General features: G+C 42.6%; 1 protein-coding gene across 2 annotated transcripts in view; it reads left to right on the top strand.

Moving 5' to 3' along the window:
- NCKAP5 (NCK associated protein 5) overlaps nt 1–23,033 on the top strand; it is a 1,340,286-nt gene that overhangs the window by 117,641 nt on the left and 1,199,612 nt on the right. The window lies entirely within an intron of this gene.

Below are 23,033 nucleotides of genomic sequence, written 5' to 3'. Positions count from 1 at the left end.
AAAGATGAGTCTGCGGTAGGGTTTAAGTCCACACAAAGAGGGCAGCATCTCTAAACGGCAGCCCCAGGGGTTCAGCCCATTTCAGTACACAAGAATTTATAGACACGTCTTCATAAAATCAGGACAAGTGTGCAAAGGGAAGGGTGTAGATGTAGCTATTCATGCTTGACCTCAAGATTACCTATTTGATTCCTGGGAAGTGGGGTGGGGTAAGGATGGAGAAGACTGCCCACAGATTTAAGAAGCTAAGAGAATGGATAGAGGAGTTTAGTTTCTTAGACTTATCCAAGAGATGCACCTCAGTTTCCCCCAGGGCTTATCCCTGCTCAGAGGTTCATGCGTCCCAAGGAGAAGGGGCAACTTTGTGCTGACTCAGGCTTTGCATTCCTCCCCTGGAAGTTCCTGGAAGTTCCAAGGGGCAAAGTCTGTTACAATCCGCAGAGTGGGCGCATGAGAAGGATGGAGTCTCCTACACTCCTTGGTGAAGGGAAGGATGCTGGAGGAGCTGGGATGGGGACACTGGGCTTCCCCTCCAGGGCTTGCTCTGAGGGCTCTCAAGCTCTGTCTCTTCACTCTCACTGAAAACAAAGTCAGCCTTTGGATTGGTGTTTTTTCGGGATGTACAGTTTCTTTAGTGGCAGAAATGAGTTCCACTTGAAGGAAACTTGACATGTGAAACCAGAGATAAATTAAGGGATGTCTTTGCTCTATGAAAGAGTTCTTTGATGTAGAAAAAGGATTTGCCATGAAATTTAAGATATTTGAAATATGATCTGAGCTACAAAAGTTCAGTTTGTATACATTATAGGAATACATATCTTTCTGACCTAAAACTAATCTGCATATTGGAATCTAAAGAATAAGGCATCCTCAAGTTTTTAAAAATTTGTAATAGATACTGACTCTTCCTTCGTATAGGAAAAAACCTGGACTTTGGAACCAAACCCTGTCTCTACCATTTGCTAGTAGTTCACTAGCCTTGGGTAAGGGGAAAATCTGAATTTCTTCTATTGGCATCATACCATCCACCTCACTTGGCTACTTAATGAGCTAACAAGGCATACAGGTAGCTCTCACCCAGTGCCTGACAATGAGTTGGCCCTCTGTCCATGTTCATTTTTGTCTCTGCTCCAGGAGTAATTGACCAGAATCATATCTTAATTGTATATATGGGCTGTGTGTACATATCGATCTGTAAATACATTTGCTCAACTTCAAACTGTAGAGGGCACAGGCTAAGAGGCTGGGACTCAGGCTCTAGGAATCTTGCCACCTTTGCCCACAGCCCAAGGATGAGTGAAATCAAAGTGAGTACAAAGGAAAGCTAGGGTTTCCCTTCAAGTTGCCTAAACATCGTCATGGAGGGTCCCCAGTTTTTCCCTCCCATGATGTTAGGGTGGAGGAAAAGGGCTATCACAGGGCAGAAACATTAGTAAATTGAAAAGTCCCTAATGTTTTAATTGCCAGAAATTTCTCTTGGGATTGGACTTTTTCCCACAAAGCTGACCCAGAAAGCTTCTAGGTCAGGTAGGATGGAGTGTGTGGTAGATTGGATCACCCAACAAAAGACTTACGTTCTTAATCTTAATCTGTGGTCCTGCGGGTGTGAACACATTTGTAAATCGGATCCTTTGAAAATGTTTTATCAGTTAAGGTGTGGACTCATTCATGGTAGGATCTTCTAAGAACTAAATCTGTATTACTAGAGTCCTTCATAAGCGGAAGAAATTTGGATGCAGTCAGAGAAAACCCCACAGGAGGAAAACAAGGACGTCACCTTGTGATGGAGGAATGCCATCACCAGAATGCCACCAGTCCCAGGAGAAAGCATAGCCTTGCTGACACCTTGATTTGGGACTTGTGGTCTCTAAAACTGTGAGGCAATAAATTCTTGTTATTTAGGCCCATCCATTGTGTGATATTTGTCATAGCAGCATGGCAAACGAAGACAGGGAGGAAGAGTCTGGAGAAGTAGCATAGATTTCTGCCATTCCCTCTTCCAGGAGCGTGAATACCTGGACCTCATCTGACTGTATCACGTGCTTCTCTGGAAAAAAGACAGGAAACCAGCAGCAGAGTTCTGGGACACTTATAGATCATCTCTGCCAGTTGCATTAATATGTCCCTGTTTTCTTCTGTTTCTTCTCTGCTTCCTCTCCTTCCCATCCCTTTTCTTCTTTCTCCTCCTCTATCTTCTCTCCTCCTCCTCCTCTTTTCCTTTATTTTTTTTTTTTTAAGCAGAGGTGTTTTTTTCCCCTTCTTCTACAATTTTTTCAACCTTTGGATTTGGATGCATCCTATCTTTGACTGACTCTGTTGGTCTCCTTTGTGGACTGAACACTTTGTTCCTGCAATGTGGAGGAGCCATTATTTTCTTTTCACACTCTCTTTTCTCTCCCAAGAACATTTGACTTTCTCCTGTAGTTTCAGGAGATGCCACCTCAGGTCTCCATATTGCTGGATGAGACCAGTGTCCAGCTGCCCAATGTACGTCTTCAATGGGTTGTCCCACTGACACCTCAAGATCAACGTGTCTCAGACTGAACCCGCCTCTTGCACATCTCCACCCAGCTGCCCTATCCAGAGATCTGCAAGTCATATTTCATTCCTTTCTCTCCATCAACTTTCATAAATAGTCGTTGACTATTTTCTTACTTCTGTTTCTTCCTATTGTCACTTTCCTAGTTCAGGGTTCAGTATCTATTACCTGCATCATCCTTCTAATGGGCCTTTGGCCTCCTGTCTTGACCTGCTTCAGTATGTTTTCCATAGAACCACCATGGTCTCTTTCTAAAAATGCAAATCAGGACATTTCTTTCCTTAAAACTTTCAGTGGCTCACATCATCCACATGAGAAGCTTCACTGCCCCTAGTAAGGCAAATAAAGTCCTTTGAGGTCTAGTCTATGTCCCCCTTCAAGCTTTGTTTCCCTCCACTGCCAGACCACATTAACACCAGTTGTTTTGTAGTTTCTCAAGTAGGCCATGCTATAACAAACTTTGCTTCTTTTGTGCATAGTTCTCTGTTTATGGATGGTCCTTTTCTTGATGATAATCAGTGAAGCCAAGTGCATACTTTGATTTTTGTGTTTTCTCTACAGAGTTATTTCTGACTTTCCAAACTGAATTAATCACTGCCTCCTCTGGGCAATTGCAGTAGTTCATATCATTGCACGTCTATTATTGCACTAGAAATTGCTTTTTATGAGTTCTTCTTTCCCATTAGACTGTGAGTGCTTGAGGGCAGGAACTGAATCATATTCATCTTTCTATCATCAGCTTCTGACCCAAGGCCATATTGTCAATATTAAATAGATACTGTGTCTCAGCCCTCGAGTATTCTGCAGGAGTCTTTGTGCATATTTTATAGGGGAAACACAGGAAAACCATCTGTGCTCTCATCTGCCCCTCCCCCATGGCTCCTATCCCAGAGCTGTTCAGGATCCCCCATACCCACCCCAACACAATACCCCTTCCAGTGCTGTATGCTTTCTGAACTCCTCTTTCTTCCCAAACTCTACTCTGTTTTGTTTTCCTGTATGACAGGTAAACTGATCTGGACTGTTCTAGTTTGCTGAGCTGCCCAAAACAGACAATAAAACGGGTTGGCTTTTAACAATGAGAATTCATTAGCTTACAAGCTTACAGTTTTGAGGCTGTGAAAATGTCCAATTCAAGCCATCATCAAGGCAATGCTTTTTTCCCAAAGATGGGCTGCCGGTGATCCTGGGCCCTTCTGTCACATGGCAAGGCACATGGCAGTGTCCGCTGGTCTCGCCCCTCTCTTCCAAGTTTTGTTGTTGCCAACTTCTTATTTCCATGGCTTTCTCTCTCTTTGTCTGAATTTCATTCTCTTATAAAGGATTCCAGTAGATTAAAACCCACCCTGAATGAGGTAGGTCACACCTTAATTTAAGGTCCTACTCACCTAAAGATCCTACGTACAATGGGTCCACACCCACAGAAATAGATTAAATTTAAGAACATACTTTTCTGGGATACATACAGCTTCAACCCATCATATGGACTAATCTGGACAAAGATATAGGTGACTGATAATGATATAAAGAATAATTATAGGCCGTTTACATTTACCCAATATAACTGCTCCTTAGATTATTTATGTTTTAGGAATACTAGCTACCATTTATGAGTTTTTCTGGAAAATTGTGATTATACTATGCATACTCAAAATAAAAATATTGTTATTGATAAGAATAAAGGAAAAAACCTCTAATAATTTCTGATCAGCATAAGAGATATTAATTTCTAAAAACCTTCTAAAATGCATATAGAAGGTGTGCCAGTTTGAATGTATTATGTCTCCCAAAATGCTGTTATCTTTGATGCAGTCTTGTGTGGGCAGGAAACGTATTGGTGTTGATTGGGTTAGAAACTTTTGATTGGATGTTTCCGTGAGATGTAACCCACCTGACTGTAGGTGATAACTCTGATTAGATAATTTCAATGGAGTTGTGGCGCTGCCCATTCAGCGTGGTTTGACAGAAGGAGTGAGCTTGGTATAGCCAACAGGGACACTTTTAAGAACACACAGGAACTGAGAGGGGAGCTGCAGCTTACAGAGACATTTTGGAGATGGCCTTTGAAAGCAGTCTTCTGCCCTTGAGAAGCTAAGAGAGGACAAATGCCCCAAGAGCAACTGAGAGTGACATTTTTGAGGAGCTGCAGCCTAGAGAGGAATGTCCTGGGAGAAAGCCATTTTGAAACCAGAACTTTGGAGAAGACGGCAGCCACATGCCTTCCCAGCTAACAGAGGTTTTCCAGACACCATTGGCCATCATCCAGTGAAGGTACCCAATTGTTGATGTGTTACCTTGGACACTTTATGGCCTTAAGACTGTTACTGTGTAAGCAAATAAACCCCCTTTATAAAAGCCAATCCATGTCTGGTATTTTGCATAACAGCAGCATTGGCATACTGGAACAGAAGGGAATGAAAAACCACAAGGAATTAGAGTCATTACATTTTTTAACTACTGGTTTCTTCAGGCAGTATCTATTGACTCCCTTCCTCCTGTTGCAATTTTGTCCAGGTCTCCACCCTCCTTATGTGTCCCAATCATTTTATGCCTATTATGGTATTCAGATCCCCCTGTTAGAGACTTGATTGGGGGGGAGGAAGCATATGACTCAGTTCTGGCAATGAAATATGAAGTGAGGTCTGCAGGAGAGTCTTTTAAAAAAATTTTATTTGCTCTTTTTCCATTGGGCACTATCACATCTGCATGGATACCTGCAGCTGTGGTAGCCATGGGGTGGGGGGAAGCAAGTTCCAAGTCAACATCAAGGTGACCTGAAACCTCAATGAAATTGTTGCTGCTAAATTAACCCACTTAGAGCCTATCTATGCTGGGAATTCTTATAATAACTTCAGTATATAAATCTTTCCTATTTTTTAAGCTAGTGGAGTTAGGAATTTCTAGGTTAAAACCAAAAGCATCCCAATTGATACATCCTGCTAGAAAGATCAAGAATTGCACATATATATATGCTCTCCAACCTCTCCTCTCTCCCATTCTTGCAACATTTTTCTTAGCTATATTACTATTTTACTTTGTTAAGGTTTAGGAATATTTATGTCTTATTTCAGAAACATAACTTTTACATGTACTTAATCTTAGTCCCATATTTAGATGGACCAACACTTCTAACCTTATTTTCTCTGTTCCTAAACTCTTTTTTTGTTTCTTGAAAGATTGTCTGTCTCTTGCTTCAACATTTGACTGGGGGTGGGGTGGAAGGTTTAAATATGTGTTTTTTAACTTTCAGAACTTTCTTAACTTTCTTAACATTGTTTCATTCTTTTTGAGCATCAAGTGTTACTTTGGATAACTCTGTCAGACTCATATTTTCCTCTTGTACTTTCCTTGTTTTTTTACACCTAGCTATCTGGAAGATTTTTACTTTATCCTTGAAGTACAGTTATTTCACTAGCATAAATGTTGGGGTGGATTATTCTACAAGTTCTTTTTCTTGGACTGTTAAAGGACATCTATGAAAAATCCACAGGTAACATCATATTTAATGTTTAAAGACTGAAATATTTCTCCCTGAGAGTAAGAATAAGACAAGAATGTCTACCCTGATTACTTCTATGCAACACTGCAGGGGAAATTATAACCAGAGCATTTAGTATGAAAAAGAAATAAAGGCATCTGGTTGGAAAGGAAGAACTAAAACTGTATCTATTTGACATGACTTTGTATGTATAAAATCTTAAGGAATTCACAAAAAACTATCAGAGCTAACAAATGAGTTCAGCAAGGTTGCAGAATATGTGATCAATATACAAAAATCAATTTTGGTTTTATGTATTAAGAGTGAATAATCTGAAAATGAATTTTAGAAAACAATTACATTTACTATAGCACAAAATATAACACAATCCTTAGGAATAAATTTAACAAAAGAAGTACAAAATTTGTAGGCTGAAAACTACAAAATAGCATTGAAAGAAATTGAAGATAACCCAAATAAATAGGAAGACATTTCATGTTCATGGATTGGGGGACTTAATATTGTCAAGATGACAGTACCCCCCATATTGATCTATAGATTTGACACAACCCCTGTCAAAGTCCCATCAACTTTTTTTTTGTCAAAAATTGCAAACTGATCCTAAAATCATATACAAATACGAGAGACTCAGAATAACCAAAAAATCTTGACAAAAACAAAACAAAACAAAAAGACTCACAAATCCCAATTTCAAAGCTTACTACAAATCTATAGTAATGAAGACTGCGTGTTACTGGCATAAGAAAGATATATAGATCAATGGAATAGAATTGAGAGTCCAGAAATAAACCCTTGCATTTATGGTCAATGGATTTTGCCAAGGGTACCAAGACAATTTAATGGTGAAAGAGTAGGTTATTTAACAAATGGTTCTGGGACAAGTGGATATCCATGAGCTAATATTGAATTTGGAATCTGTATTCATCAGGGTTCACCAGAGATACAGATATATATATATATATATATATATATATATATATATATATATATATCTGTCATTATGTATATGTTTAAGGATTTGGCTCACGCAATTATGGGGCTGGCAAGTCTGAATTCTGTAGGGCCAGCTGGGTATGCTGGAAATTCTGTTCTGGCAAGAGTTGATGTTGAAATTTTGGGTCTGAATTTCTTCTTTTTGGAGCTCTCAGAAATCAGTTCTTTGATTTTAAAGTCTCCAACTGATGGGATGAGGCGTATCCACATTATTCTGGGTAATCTCCTTTACTCAAAGCCAGCTGATTGTAGATGCAAATCAGATTACAGAATACCTCCACAGAATCATCTGGGCTACCTTTCCCTGGAACATATAAATATATCCTGTGCTCAGGGCCAGATATGTCAACCTGGCAAGATAGAATACAATCCCCTAATAATAAGGGGACTGTACTTCACTGGCAATAGCCTGATAAGAGTGGGCATGTTTTATGGCACCCAGCTCACATCCAGTGATACATCTGTCCTTGGTGAGGAGGGAGTGGGGTTCCCCCTCCAAGCACACAGTACAAGAGAAGGATGCTGCAAGTGGAACAGCTCCCTGTGTTGTTGCCTATAGAGTGAGACCTGCTGGCTTTGGGCAACCAAGGCTCACTAGTGAAGCTGACTTTCCTCTGTCTCTTCTCTATGTGAGTAACATATTGTTCCATCCAGTTCTGTGGGAATCATGCTTCTGTTGGCAATCCTGACGTCTGCAAACAGTGGAGTGCGGTGGCTCCCTCGGACTGAGTGCCTGGTGGCAGGCATTGTACACTCTTCATGTGGTGAGATTCTACCCCTGGAGGGTGTAATAGGTGTCTCTCTTTTTTGGACTGACAGGATTGGGTTTCATTTCTCTACACATATAGATATCTGATTAAGAATACCTAATGGCAAGACTGTTTTTTTCCCACTGCTTTGCAGTACCACATGTGTCCTGAATTGTCCATATTGACAATTGGGTCTATTTCTAGACTCTATTCTGGTCCATTGACCTATTATGTTCCATTGATCTACTTGTATTTTCTTGCACCAATACCACACTGATTTTATTACTAAAGCTTTATTATAAATACTGATGTCTTTTAGATATGTGTGAAGTGCAATAAAACAAAGAGCAATAAAATGAGGTATGCCAGATAGATTATTTTGTGGAAACTTGACCCATTCACAATATTGAATCTTCTAATTCATGAATATGGTATATACCTTAATTTATTTCAGTACTATTTAATTTCTTTCTATAATGCTTTAGAGTTTTCTGGGCAGAGATATTGCATTTCTTCTGTCAGATTTATTTCCTAGATAATATTCTTTGTGTTATTGTACAAACATAATTAAAGAACTTTTATTTTCTAATTCTTTGTTCTTAGTATGCAGAAAGACAGTTTGGCTTTGTATATTGGCCTTATATTCAGCATAATTGCAAATCCTGCTTATAATAATTTAGCTATTATGTAATAAACATATTTTAAAATTTATTTAATAAAAATAGTTTAGTTGGTGGTTCCATGCATACAATCTTATTTTTTGCAAATAATGATGGTTTTATTTCTTCTTTCTAATTTTTTTCTTGCCTTATTGTACTAGACAGAACCCCAAGTACAATGATGAATAGAGTAAGTTCCATTCTTGGCTCATTCCCAGTTTCAGAGGGAGAGCTTTCAATATTTCATGATTAATGATGGTGTTTGCTCTTAGCTTATTGTAGATACTCTCAGTAAGATGAATGAAGTTTGCATCTATTCCTAGTGTGATGCATACTCAGAAAAGTTAATCCGTTATTAAAATTAATCCATTCCTGTGTGTGGACCCATTGCAGCTAGGATCTTTTAGTGAGTAGGATTTTAACTTAAGTTAGGATGTGGCATACCAGATTCAGGGTGGGTCTTAATTCTCTTACTGCAGTCCTTTGTAAGACAGTGAAATTCAGACAAAGAGAGATAAAGCCACAGAAGCAAGAAGTTGGAAGCAATGAAACCCACAAGAGAAGAGTGAGACCAGCAGATGCTGCCATGTGCTTTGCCCTGTGACAGAGGAGTCCAGGATTGCCAGCAGCTGGTCTTCAGGGAGAATGCATCACCAGATGATGCCTTGATTTGGACATTTTCATCTGGACATTTCATGGTCTAAGAACTATAAGCTTGTAAGCTAATAAATTCCCATTGTAAAAACCAACACATTTCATGGTCTCTGCTTCTGGCAGCTTAGCAAATCAGAACAGATTTTGGTACCAGAAGTAGGGTGCTGCTATTGCAAATACCAAAAATGTGGGAATGGCTTTATAAATATGTAAGGGGTAGTTTCTGGAAGAATTGTGAGGTGCTTGATAGAAAAGGCCTAGATTGTTTTGAAGAGACTTTTGGTAGAAATATGGATGCTAAAACTACTTCCAAAGCATCCTTAGACAGAAATGATGAATGTGGCATTGCAAACTGGAAGAAATGCAATCCTTGTTTTAAAGTGGCAGAGAACTTGGAAAAATCTGATATTGAATGGAAGGCAGAACTTGAAAGTGACAAGCTTGGATATTTAGCTGAGGAGATTCCAAACTAAATGTGGAAAGTGTGGCCTGCCTTCTCCTTGCAGCTTGTAGTAAAATGCAAGAGAAAAGGGATAGGCTGAGAACTGAACTCCTGGGCCCAAAGAAACAAGACATTGAAGGTTTGGAAAATTCTGAGTTTCCCATGTATGTGGAAAGGGCAAGTATGCCCCAGTGCTTGCAGAGGGTGGGCCTTCCACCCCATTGTTCAGGAAGAGTATTACCACCCCAGGTTTCTCAGATGCCTGGGGATTGTGGAGAGGCTGGACGCCATCCCAAAGTCTGAAGAGGATGGAGCCGAGAGCGTGGTCATCTCCCCAGTGCTTGAAGATGTTGGAGCCTTCTCCACAGTCTTTGGGGAGAGCATGGCTGCCTGTGCAAGCCTTTGAAAGGGTGGGGCTGCTGCTTCATCAGGCCCCGAGGGTAAGCCTTCATTCTATAGATGACCCTCAGAAGTGTAATGGAGTATACCTTGCAGGGTTTCGGAATTGTTTGGGACCTGTAACCTCTGTTTTCCTTCCAATTTCTCCTTATGGAAATGTAAATATTTATCTGGGAATGTCCCTCCTTTGTATATTGGAAAGAGATAGCTTGTTCTCTAAGTTTCATGGGTCCACAAACTGAGGGGAATTGTGCCACACCTATAACCTATTTTGATGAGACTTTGTGCTTAAAATTATTACTGAAATGATTTAAGCTTTTAGGATGTTGTAATGAGAAGAATGTATTTTGCATATGGAAAGAACATGTCTTTTGAGGGTCTGGAGGTTGGAGCATGATGGTTTGAGGCTGTATGTACCTTAAAATTAAAGTATGTTCTTAAAATTAATGCATTCCTGTGGTTGTGGACCCATTGTAAGTAGGATCTTTTGGTGAGTAGGATCTTAAGATGTGGCCTGCCTCATTCAGGGTGGGTCTTAATCCTCTTACTGGGAGCCCTTTATAAGAAAATGAAATTCAGATAAAGAGAGAGAGACATGGAAGCAAAAGCTGGAAGAAATGAAACCCAGACGAGAAGAGTGAAACTAACAGATGTTATCATGTGCCTTGCCATGTGACAGAAGAGTACAGGATCTTTAGGAAGAAGGTACAGTCTTGATGATGTCTTGATTTGGATATTTTCAGAACTGTAAGTTTGTAAGGTAATAAATTTCCGTTGTAAAAGCCAATGCATTTCATGGTATCTGCTTCTGGCAGCTTAGCAAACTAGAACACCTAGTTTGCTGAGATTTTATGATGAATTAGTATTGATTTTTTCCATCTTTTTCTGTACCAAATGAAAATGATATTGTTTTTCTCTTTCATTCTTAAATGCACTGAATCACTTTAAGTTTCAAAAGTTAAACCATCTTTGATTTTTTTGGTATTAACTCAATTTTATAATAATGCATTATCTTTCTCATATATAGCTGGACTCTTTTTAATAATATTTCATTTAGGATTTTTGAATTCTAGTATTATGATTTGGATACATGAGTAAATTTAGTATGTAATTTTCCTCTACGTTTTAGTATCAAGGTTTTCTTGGCCTCATAGCATGAGCTGAGAAAGCTCCCCTTTTTCCTCTAATTTCTGGAAGGGTTTAAGACAGTTTACACTTAACTGAGAGAATCTGCATCCTCCATCAAGTCTAAGGTAGATGAATTGCTCTCATCATGCTCCCTCACCTAGACTCCAGTTTCACAGTATTTGGCATGACTGCTTTGTAGCTTATGCTTTGGGCTTGTGGTTGTTGCCTTACTTCATTGAAAATGGCATTTTTCTCCATCTTTTGTTTCTTTTTGTGGCTTTAATGGAGTTTGAAGGAGAGAGTGAAGCAAAAATATTTCTGTTCTGCTATCTCTTAGTGAAAACACTTCTCTTCTGTTTTAACAAGGAAATTCTTTCTTTAAGCCAAAGAAATGAATGTCTGCCTTTGGCAATTTCAGACACCTAAGATGGGAGAATGCGGGACTGTTTTAAGAGAAAGGAAGCTTTTAAGCAGGAGAGGCACCATGGCAGAGCCATGGACTGGGAGTCAGCAGGCCTGGGAATTGGACGATTTCCCTCCTTATTATCTGGATGAGCTTTACTTTCTTTTTCTGTAAAACAAAGAGAATAACCCCAGCATTGCCAAGCTCACAGGATTAGTGGGAGGATCAAATGGTATAAACAATATTATGCTATTTGTAAAATGCTAAAGAAACATACTATATTATTTTTATGCCTTCATATAGAGCACAGTGGAAAGCAGTCAGGGGGTAAGAAACAAAAGGATATCACAGCTACTGTTGCCTTTTTATTCCATCTTAATGAATATCCCCCAGCTAATCTGCTGTCACAGAGGAGTCACATTAATAAGGAACTTATAATTCATAAACTGTGGTGGCAGCCTGGAAAGGCTTTAATCAGTTGCCTTCACTCTTAATTATTTTAAAACCTCAATAATGGTCAAATGAGCTGCATAGCCGCTTAATTAATTTGCACTGAACCCAAAGGTCCTGAATGAGCGGCAAGTTTATGGACGTGTGATCTAAGGGCTCCGCAGAAGAGTACTAAGTGTGAGTGGATACCTGGGCTGGTTCCCACTGATTCCTCCCAAGTCAGGCTGTGTGCTGTAACTTGCTAGAGAAACACTTTGGCATTATTTGTGAATCCCAATTGCCCATGCTCTTCCTGCTCCAGTTTCTATGGTTAATAGAGGAACTGTTTGGCTGTTGCTTGTTGGTTTGTACTGTGAACAAGGTGGTACTGAAGATCATAAAAAAGGTTGTGGGAGGGATAGGTAGGGTATGTTGAATAAATGTCTTCTGGCTTCTGTGTTGGGGAATGAATAAGTGGATCATAAATGAATGAATGAAAGGTGATATGAAATCATTCAGGTGAAAGATTCCATGGATAGAATGAGTCACCGAAGGATAGATTCTCTAAAGATGAGCAGAGCACAAAAATGCATGGTTCATCTTTGGAGCTGTCAGTTGATAGGCGCTAAAGTAAAAAAAAAAGTTATTTTTGATAATGTCTCATGAGAAGTAAAGGTTTCCTTGGGGTAAATGAAATCAAGTGCAATAATTGGACTGACCACCCAAAGTCAGTAGGAGTGGTTGGTTGACTGAGCTGTTCCAGGGGAATTTTATCTATTCTCAGTTGAAAATCAGAGTGCTCTTCTGGGTCAGAAGATCTCCTGGGTCAGAAAATAGAGACAGTGCACAGATTGTGGTGTCAGCTGCTCAACCCAGGGTGTGGAATTGGGTGTAACTCAGCAGAAAATGATTTTCAGGGTAAGATGCCTACCTGGTTAGACTTACAAGGACTGAATATAGTCAGTAATCTTGGTGTCCTGGCTGCTGAGTGAAGACAGGTTGGCTTCTTCTCTGCAACAGGGCCCATCAGCTCTGAGGTGGTGGAGGGAGGGAGGAGAGGAGAGGAGAGGAGAAAGAAGCAAGCTCTTCAGTTTAGAGGGAGAAAGTTGTTTCATCTGAGATGCCTCCTGCCTCAAAGCCAACCATACAGAGGCCAACATGGAGGCTGGTTTTCATTGTTTGGATGTGATCATGGAATACCTTGTAGGTGGTTCTTGAACAAGAGTTCTGTCATTTTTAAAGAAAAGGCAAAGCACAGGTGTTTCTCAGTAGGTTGTAAACTGGGTTGGTTCCCTCTTTCCATGCCCTGATTCTGAATGACTCAAGAATTGAGATAAAGGAGAGTCAGGAAGAGACCAAATGTCACCTCTATTGTCCAGAAAAGCAAGGAGGGAAGACATGGCATTAGGTCTGTTAGTGTCCCCCAAATTAGGCAGGCTCATTCCTCCACCCTGTGCCACTGGCAGCATTGGAAAAGGCAGCTCCCACCCACCCCCATCCTGGAAAAGCCCAGCCCCCAGAGGAGAATCAGAAACCACGTGCTCCCCAGGCACAGCTGATTCCCAAGAGAAGATGGAACTGGGACACGCAGGTCCAGTTGTTCCCAAGTTTATCAATCCTCCCCTTAATGGGGAAAGAGGCCAGAAATGTGTGACTTGTGGGCTGGGGAGGCACACTCTGCTCTAGCACTGAGCTGAGCCAAGCGGCTTCCCTGATTCATTCAGGGACTTACTCAGAGGACTCAGAGGGTAGCAGCTCCCTCCACTCCCTCTCCGGTTAAACCTTCTCTGGGCTTTGAAATCAACTGGCTTCTCTGGGCCCTTATGGCAGGAAAGGCAGATGTAGTTGTGGTTTCCTGGAAAATACAGCCAAGAGGGTTTCAGAGGTTTGGTGTCCACCCAGTTTGAGTGACCTGCTCTCAGATCTACTGGAGGAATTTTTGGATTTCAGATACTGAGAGTTGGCAATAAACCTGTGCTCAGGGCAGGTGACATAATTTGTGGGACCAGTGCAGAATGGAAATGTGGGATCCCTACTTCAAACGTTATTAGGAATTTTAGGATGGCAAGAGGGGAGCCTTAAACCAGCTCATGGCCCTCATATGTGTAGGGCCCTGTGTGACTGCACATCTCACATACCCATGGAGATAGATGGCCCTGTTTGTGCTTAAATATATTATTTATGGTCTCTGGGCCATTTCCTTCTCTGTATTCCAGTTGGGACACACACACACACACACACACACACACACACATCCCTTAAATTTTATTTAAGCATAACAACATGTATATGAGAAATTGTGCTTATCAGAAATGTGCAGCTGGATGGCTTTTTCACAAAATAAACACCCATGTAACCAGCCTCCAGATCAATTAACAGAACATGTCAGAATTCCAGGAAGCCCTCTGTGCTCCTTTCTAACCAAAACCCCACTTTTTTGTGTGATTGGTTTCTTTCATTCAATTTTATCTTTATGAGATTAATCCTTGGGTTTGTGTGTGGCTGAGCTCATTCACTTTCATTGCTGTATTCTAAGCCATTGCATTTATTCATCCAATTTATTTATTCATTCTCCAGTTCATATATGGAGAGGGAGGATGAGGGGCACCATGTCACAGCACTGCTGGCTGCAGTGGAGACTCAGCTAGAGAAGTGATGCTTGCTGTGGCCGAGTAAAAACAGGGCCAGAGTGTGCAGGTGACTGACTGTGGCTCAGGAGCTTGGCTGCTACCACTGGTTTGCTCATCGCTTTCCTGGCAGTTTAGCAAAATTAATTTGGTCAAGGTCCACTCAAAGGAACCGAAGGGGAAAGTCTGGGGGCTGGTCCAGACAGGATAAAGGGATGATTGAGGGCCTGAATTCAGGTCTGTGGAGGTATCAGTAGACCAAAAAGGAGTGAGCATATCTGGAAGGAAGAGCTGATGGTTCTTGGCCATACACCATGTTTCCAGGACACTATCACCTGCAGTTGGGATGCCTGATTAGGCCATTCTTGGGGAGGCACCGTGCTATCTCAGAGCTTGGGGTGCTCCCTCCCCTCCTCCAATGTAGAAACACTGATATAAAGATAAGCATATTAGATAAGCACATTATGGAATTTATTTTGGCAGTTTGGAACCCCAAAATGTATTGAACATCTTTGTATGTTTGAACATACTTCATGATATAGGATATTTTTGTACAGTTCTTTGTAATTGCAAGTGATGTCTTTTTGCCCAGGTCTGGTTGAAAAGTTGCAAGTGACCGTATAAGTTTCTTCCTCATTTTAATACTTGCATATTATCCTGTTTGTACATGAAAATGTCAGTCTCTATAGAGATATAGTAGTTCTTTTAAATAGTTAAAAAATTCCTTCTGCCCCATCCTCAACTGCCTGTTTTAGGATACATAATATATGTACCCTCCTCTCTCTTTTGTGTCCAAAGGGTATGAGAACATGAAGGACTAGCTTACAGTGGTTTCTACTGCACGGAGGTGGTGGTGGTATTTGTGGTAACTGAATGGTCAGGGCTCTCTGTCTTTGCCCTTAGGAGCCACCTTACTCCTTACCTGGAGGCAGATTGTGGTTGTTGTTGATGTGTGTATATGGGTGTCTGTTCCTGCGATGGGCTGAGTGTTTGGGGGTGTGGTTTGCTGAAGGAGGGCTTCAGCTGGCCAGTGAACAGCAAGGGTTGTCCATCTCTAGAGCAATGGTTCATTCCCTTTCTCCAAGCAGAGAGGTGCATGAGCCTCAAACAAGCCACGCACTCACTGGGCCTCAGTTTCCAACTATGTAGTACAAGGTTAAGGCCACCTGCCCTACCTTCCTCTCGCCTCCACTGTGAGCCTCATTTGGAAGGTCTGTATAATGTAAAGAATGTTTGTTATTAAGCAAATAAACAAACACTGCAGAAACCCTTCAGACATTCCCCAGGAGACATTTAGACATGGAGCATTTGGTTTCAAGAACAAGGAAGACAGGAAAAGAGAGTATTTCCTAGCAGTTCTCATGCAGGCCAGTGTTGCTTATCCTGTTTATCTAAAATAAGAGCCAACCATCTGGAGTGGTTTTGATTGGATCTAAAAATTCCTCCGTGTTTGGATGGGCTCCAGGGGCCTGTTCTGGTGCTGTGGCCAGAACATCTGCATGTTCTGTTCTGGAGGAGGAGCTGGTCTGTGCAGTGGCTCCGTTCCAGCAAGAGACAGGCGATGGAGCTGTCGCCCACACCCCACTGTGCTGTGACCATCCAGCTGCCTCCTGCTGCTCCGAGCTGAGGGACACCAGCCAATGGCGGGCGTCAAGTCCTGCAGTTAAGTCACCTGGGAACCAGGCTTCTGCCTTTAGCTACTCAGGCCACTTTGTTGTGATATCTTAACTCGAGGAGGCTGGCTCTTTCTGCAGGCCCTGTTCATGCTTTGGGAGAGACAAAGTAGAATGGCTACTATCTACTGAGAATTCATTCTGCACCAGGCACTGTTCTAAGCGAATTCTTCGTGTGAACTTATTTAGCCCTTGTTCCAGTTTGCTAAAGCTGCCATTATGTAAAATACCAGAAATGGATTGGCTTTTATAAAGGGGGTTTATTTGATTACAAAGTTACAGTCCTAAGGCCATAAAAGTGTCCAAACTAAGGCATCAACAACAGGGTACCTTCACTGAAGGATGGTCCATGGCGTCCAGAAAACCTCTGTCAGCTGGGAAGGCAGGTAGCTGGTGTCTGCTCCAGGGTTCCGGTTCCAAAATGGCTTTCTCCCAGGACGTTTCTCTCTAAGCATCTGGGGAGTATTCTCTTAGTTTATCCTGGGGCAAACTCTGGGCTTCATCTCTTAGCTAAATGTCCTTCTGTCTGTCTCCAGGCATCTGTAAGTGTCAGCATCAGCAAGCATCTGGGCCTATGTGGCTCTTTTTAAAGGACTCCAGTAAACTAACCAAGACCCATACTGAAGGGGCAGGGCCAAATCTCCATGGAAATAATCTAATATAAATTATCACCTATAGTTGGGTGAGTCATATCTCCATGGAAACAACCTAATCCAAATATCCCACAAGATTGGATTAAAACATGTCTTTTGGAGGGACATAATACATCCAAAGTGGCACAGCCCCCACCTCACAGCGGGGTACTGTTACTTTTCCTATTTTACATAAGGAAGCAGAGGTGTGGAGGGGCTTGGAAACTTGTTCAAGTTCAGTCTGCCACCACAGGGGTGATATTCAGAGTTTAGTAAGTGGGATGACCTAGGCACCTGCCCATCAGAGACAAGGCTGGGAACCCTCAGAACAGATGCTAACTGTAAGTAACAGTTAATCTGCCTACAGGCTGAGCTTCACCCCAAGGGGCAGAGCCCACCTTCTCACCACTCCTCGATATTGCCTCTTTGCCCTCATGGCGCCTGGCACACAGCGGATGCTCAATGAACAGCTGTGCTAAATTGAACTGCCCTGTTGCCTAACTGCTCCCTGGTGGGCCTCCCCAAGTATAGGGTTCCTGCATTTTCTGTCTCCTGCCCTTCTAGGACAATGTCCAGCACACAGTTGTGTGCTCCTGGAACCCCTCACAAGTGGCCTTGCAGACTCTGCTCCAGGGTACCCCTTCTCTCTCCCTCTCCTTTCTAGAAGCTGTGCCAACTCACCTCCTTCCACCCTCTCCCCCAAACACCTCATTACTCTACATGTCAGGACACCCAGCGATTCCACCTCTGCTCTCTTAACTTGTTCTATGGCGTGGGATGGCTTCCCTTGGGGCATTGAGAATCCCTCGTGTCAGGAGTTGGCCCCAGCTGGTTCTGGAGAATATGGCAGGGAGGGGTGAGCCCACACAAGGGTCGAGTGACCAGCCCCATAGAAATGATTTTCACTTGGGAGATTGGAAGACCTGCTGACATAAGACCCACGGACTGCTCTAGTCCTTTCTCAGCTGGCTTGGCTGCATCCTCATTTCTGAGCACTTGTGTGAAGAGAGGTAATCTCGGCCGAGCACCAGCACCTGGCCCTGTTGACCTCACACTGAGGACTGCCAGCTGCTGGGGGTTGGGGTGGCGGCCGTGGGCAGCCAGGAGAACAGCTTGCATGAGCTGCGTCCTCCATTAGGGACCGTCCTCAGCCACCACGCCACAGCCTGTCATCCTTGCACTGAGATCCTGACATTCAAAAGGCACAAAGGGGTGAGCAGTAGCTCCTAGGGCTGCCAGAATGTATGACCACACACTGGGTCACGTAAATGGATGGCAATTTATTTTTTAATAGAACAAGAGGCCATGAGTTTGAAATCCAGGTGTCAACAGGGCTGGTTCCTTCTGGAGGCTCTGAGGGAGAACCTACCCCGTGCATCTTTCTTGGCTTCTGGTGATTGTTGGCCGTCCTGGGTGTCTCTTGGCTTGTAGACGCATCACTCCAAATGTGCCGCCATTGTCACGTAGCCTTCTTCCCTGTGTGTGTCTGTGTGTCTCCAGATCTCCCTCTCCTTATAAGGACACCAGTCACTGGATTTAGGGCTCAGCCTAAGCCAGGATGACCTTATCTTAACTACGTACATCTGCCAAGACCCTATTTCCAAATAAGTTTGCATTCAGAGGTCCCTGGGGTTAGGATTTCAACATATCTTTTTGGAGGACACAATTCAACCCATTATAGATGTGTAGTGAAAATTCTCCTTCTTACCCCAGTCCTCCAGCCACCAAGTTTTCCTCCTCAGAATAGTTACAGTTACCTCCTCTCTGAAACCCTGTCCACCCCCTCCAGGTAGGTGACAACTTCCTCTCTGGGATTCCAGAGCATTGGGTGCACATCGTTTTCAGTGCATTTATGATATTAATTTAGATTGTGTGCAACTAGAGGGCATTTCTCTCTGGTTTGTTCATCCTTGGGAATGCATGGGATGCATAGTAGGCACTCTACAAATCTTGGATATATGTAAATATGGGCAATGATTAGGAAGGCCACACAGCTTAATGGATGTAACGTACTCTGACTTTGAAGTCATCAGATCTGAGTGCAGGTTCCAGTTTGCCACTTATTAATTGTGTAACCTTGAACAGGAGTCACTTAACCTGGCCCATTCTCAGTTTTTTCATCTGTAAAGTGGGTGCAATGATGTCTTCCTCATAGGGTTTGCTGTGGTATTAAGTAAGAGAATACATGAAAAGCTCCCTTCGCAATGGCTGGCACACAATAGGTACTCAGGTGATGGCACCTAGATGTGAAAGAAGCTGCATGCATGACAGGAGGGGTGGGTGGAAGAGGATCAGCATGGAAAGAAGAGTCCTGGGGCCCTTATCTTTCCTGATTTTGCCCGTTGCTATCTGTCAGCCAGAAATACTGAAGTGGAAGAAAGGAAAAGCAGGAGACTCTAGAAGGTAGAAGGGACAGAGCCAAGGAGAGGTTGAGAGCCAAGGAGACAGACACAGGGGACATTTCCTTATCTGTCTGGTTTTGTTTCCATTTGTGCTTTTTATTTAAATGGTATTAATTCAGTAACTTCTCTCTTTCACAAACCTCCTTTCTGTCTGTATCCATCAATTGATCTTAGGCCCACCAAGGGCAGAGGCAATCTCGGTTAAACTGGAATAGGCCTGTGTGGAGAACGATGACAGCACGGGTCTAAGTTTGATAGACAGTTGGGAGTGACTTTATTGCTTAATATATACACGTGGTATGTCAGGGCTATTAAAAAAAAAAACACTTCTTGTTCTGTTCTCTTTTAAGCTGTATTTTGTGTTTGTGTTACTGTCTTCCCTTTTGTGCCATGGACAAATACACCACCCAGGTGGTAGATGTTTTGCCTTCTAGTATCTGTACCCAGGCCTGGGGGAGACAGGCCCCTTGCAATTGACCAATGGTGTGTGCCAATTTCTGAGTCAACTGTGAGCGCAGCGAGCGCTCACACACTTTTCTCTGGACCATCTTCCCTAGGGAAAATGTGCCAGGGAAAATGCTTTGTTTTAGGGACAGAGCTGCAAGATTAAAGCAACCTAGATCCCTGAGTCACCACATGGAGAAGTGCTGCCTTGACCCAAAATCCTTTGTTTAAACCTCTGAAATTTGGGGGTTGTTTGTTATAGTTACTGTAGCATCAACTAGCTCCTTCTGACTACCGTACAAATCAATGAGAAAAGATGACAGTTCCTTTTCTTTTCGCTCTTTTTCCATCACCAGTAGGTTATACAAGACAAGCCACCTGTGCTTTTAGAATAGTCACCCACGCAATCACTTCATAACTTTCTGGATACTGATGTTTCTGGACTGGAGTTTTTCTTTCCTTTTTGGAGGAATCATATTAAGTCAAAACTCTTGTTGATAAAAATGACAGAAACTCAATTCGAACTAACTCAAGTTAAAAACAAAAACAAACAAACAAACCAAAAAACGCCCCCAAAAGTTAAAAGTTACAAAAGAAAAACAATAGGTTTGAATTTACTGCCTTGCAAACCAAACTTGGGGGTTGAAGTTCATCTGTGGTGCTGTGAGAGGTGGAGAATGATCAGCTGGCTGTGTTCCTGCTGCTCCTCTGTTGCCACTGGTTCATCCTGGTGGGATTCCTTCTTTCAGTTCAGCATTTCTGCCTGGTGGAGGAAGATGCTGTGACCTACTTGTTAAGCTTTGGGTTCTATCCTTGGATCTTCAAAACCCAAAAGAGAAAGCCTAGGATGAGTCCCTGCGTGTAGGGGTATTGACCAGGGTAGTTGGTGCTCTCACCTTCTTTTATCAGGAAAAAGGAACACGGAGGGGCTGTAAAGACTGAAAATTAGATATTTCAGAGACATTGTTGATCACAGAGTCTTTTGTTCACACTTTGGTGAAGGTGGAACCAGCACCCGCATTTCTGTTTTAGAGTGAGCCAGAGAGCTTTGCCTTGGTCGATGATCCCAGCCTGGCCCACGCTTCTTTCCAGTGCTTCCAGGCACCATGTGGGGGTGTGAATGGTCTAGCTGGGTCTAGGTGGCATATGTTGGGATGCTGCCACCACTGGGCCACAAGAGGAGCAGGGAGTCACGGAGACATCCTTCATCAAATGCGACACCTTCTCCGGTGGAGTTTGGGTGCCACCCGAGAATCCAGCTTAGCATCACTTCACACAGCCACTACTGGTCAGTCAAAGCTGGTCTTCAAAACATACGCCCTTTACTGATGGTGAGGAAACAGTAAGAGTTGCTTTATAGATACATTAGAGTCTCTGAATGGATCAATTATTGATCAAGTCTAGAGAAGTATATGACCCAATAATTAACTACTGGGAAACTGTATCATTGTCCATTGCACTGTTTCTGTTTGCATGGTGCAAGAGAAGATGATGCAGCATAGTGTAGATACGTAGATCAGGGATTAGGAAATTGGATTTCAGGAGTGTGGTTGTATGTAATTATGGCTGAGCCTCTGTGGCATAACTCCAGTCACCAAACATTTAGTTTTATGGAAATGGAGCCTTCTGTGTTCATGCAACACACTTTTGGCTCTGCAGGATGGTGGGCCCTGAATGTGTCTTGTCTGTACTTCAGTCTCTCATTGTGAAATGGGGCCATTACACAGTTCCCAGGCTTTTGAAAAGCTATAGAGCTTTGTAGTTTTCTGTATACTTTTACGTATAGTTTTACTTTTTCTTCTTTCTATGGATAAATATAATTTCTTAAAAAAATGACTCCAAAAGAAACTAGGATCAAAGATGTCATTGAAATAAAAATTCTGACTGGCGAAACACCATGTAAAGCTCTCGGGAATGTATCTGGGTAGACAAGGCCAGGAGGTGTCAAAGTGTGTCCCTGGGATCAAATCTTGCCTGCTGCCTGGTTTTGGAGATAGTTTTATTAAAACACAGACAAGCTCATTCATTTACATATTGTCTGTGGCTGTTATCACTCTACAACAGCAGAGTTGGGTAGTTGTGACAGGAACATAAGGCCTGCAAAGCCTGAAATATGTATGATTTGGTCCTTTATAGAAAAGGTTTGTTATCTGTCAACCCCTAGACTAGATAAGTGGTTTTCAAACTTGAGCATGCATCAGAATCACTTGGCCGGCTCATAACTTCTGATTCAGTAGGGCTGAGGTGAGGCCTGAGCATCTGCATTTCTGCCAAGTCCCAGGTGCTGCTGATGTTGCGAGTCTGGGGGACTGCTCTTGAGAATCTTAGGACTAGAGATGTACTGATGAGATAAACGCTAATGGAATAGAATGGGAACCAGCTGTGCACAGGGCTCTTCTCCAACTTCCAGAATAGGTAGAGGGCAAAGATGCTCCAGGTGCCTCTCTGTCTAGAGAAGGCTGATGAATCTTGGGCTTGGTTAAAAATTGTGGATTTCCAAGGCTACACAGAACCAAGGTACTAGTGCTATGATGACTGCGTTCATGTCGTACACACATTTGAGAAACTCTGTGAATCATGTTGGCTGCAAATCAATCCCTCCGCTTGTGGGTGTGTGGGAATCCTATAAATCTGCAGCACCCAAGGCAAAGTGCTCCTTAAGCACAGTTAGCAGGTACCAGCTTGTAGCTATCAAAATGACAGTGTGGTATAACTACCAAGACTTAGCTCTCCAGATGAAAGCATTGTAATTCATCTAGTATCTCTTCTTTCTGATGGGTGTCAACCACTAAGCTTTGGGGGCTAGTCTTTGGGAAACGAAACCAGGACATGGTGGGCAGGCATTTTTACCTGCCTTCCCCATTAGGATGTGTCCCACCCCTGTCTCCTATCACCTCTGGGACATTAGTTCATTCATACAGGGATTGCTACAGAAGAAGCCACTTGGCCTAAAAGGGAAAGAGGAAGGATGAAGTGAAAGGGGAGTTTTCCGCTTCCTACTATTCTAATAGAATCAGACTTGGCTCTATTTCTGGCTGGTTCTTTGGGAGGAAACCTTTCAGAAAGGCAAGGAATGCTAGAATTCATCATAATTTGCCCCTCCTCCATCCCCTGCAGGAGCTGATCTCCTCTTCATCTCTTAAATGTGGTTCCCTCTAGACTTAGAGGAAACACAGCTGTTTTGATGCCTCCGCAGGGAATCACCTTTGCAGCACATTTAGGGTTGCGATCAGCTTAGACACGCCGGTCACGGACGCGCAGTGTTGACAATTGCCTGGCTGACTGATTGTCCAAGGACTGAGGAATCAAGGCAGAGATTTTGGAAAGGATGCTCCTGAGCACTTTTTTTCTAGCCCAGCCA

The sequence above is a fragment of the Choloepus didactylus genome, chromosome 9 (assembly GCF_015220235.1).
Source record: "Choloepus didactylus isolate mChoDid1 chromosome 9, mChoDid1.pri, whole genome shotgun sequence".
In the NCBI taxonomy this organism is placed as follows: Eukaryota; Metazoa; Chordata; class Mammalia; order Pilosa; family Megalonychidae; genus Choloepus; species Choloepus didactylus.
Note: the sequence above shows the minus strand (reverse complement) of the source record. Positions and strands in the feature narration are given on the sequence as shown.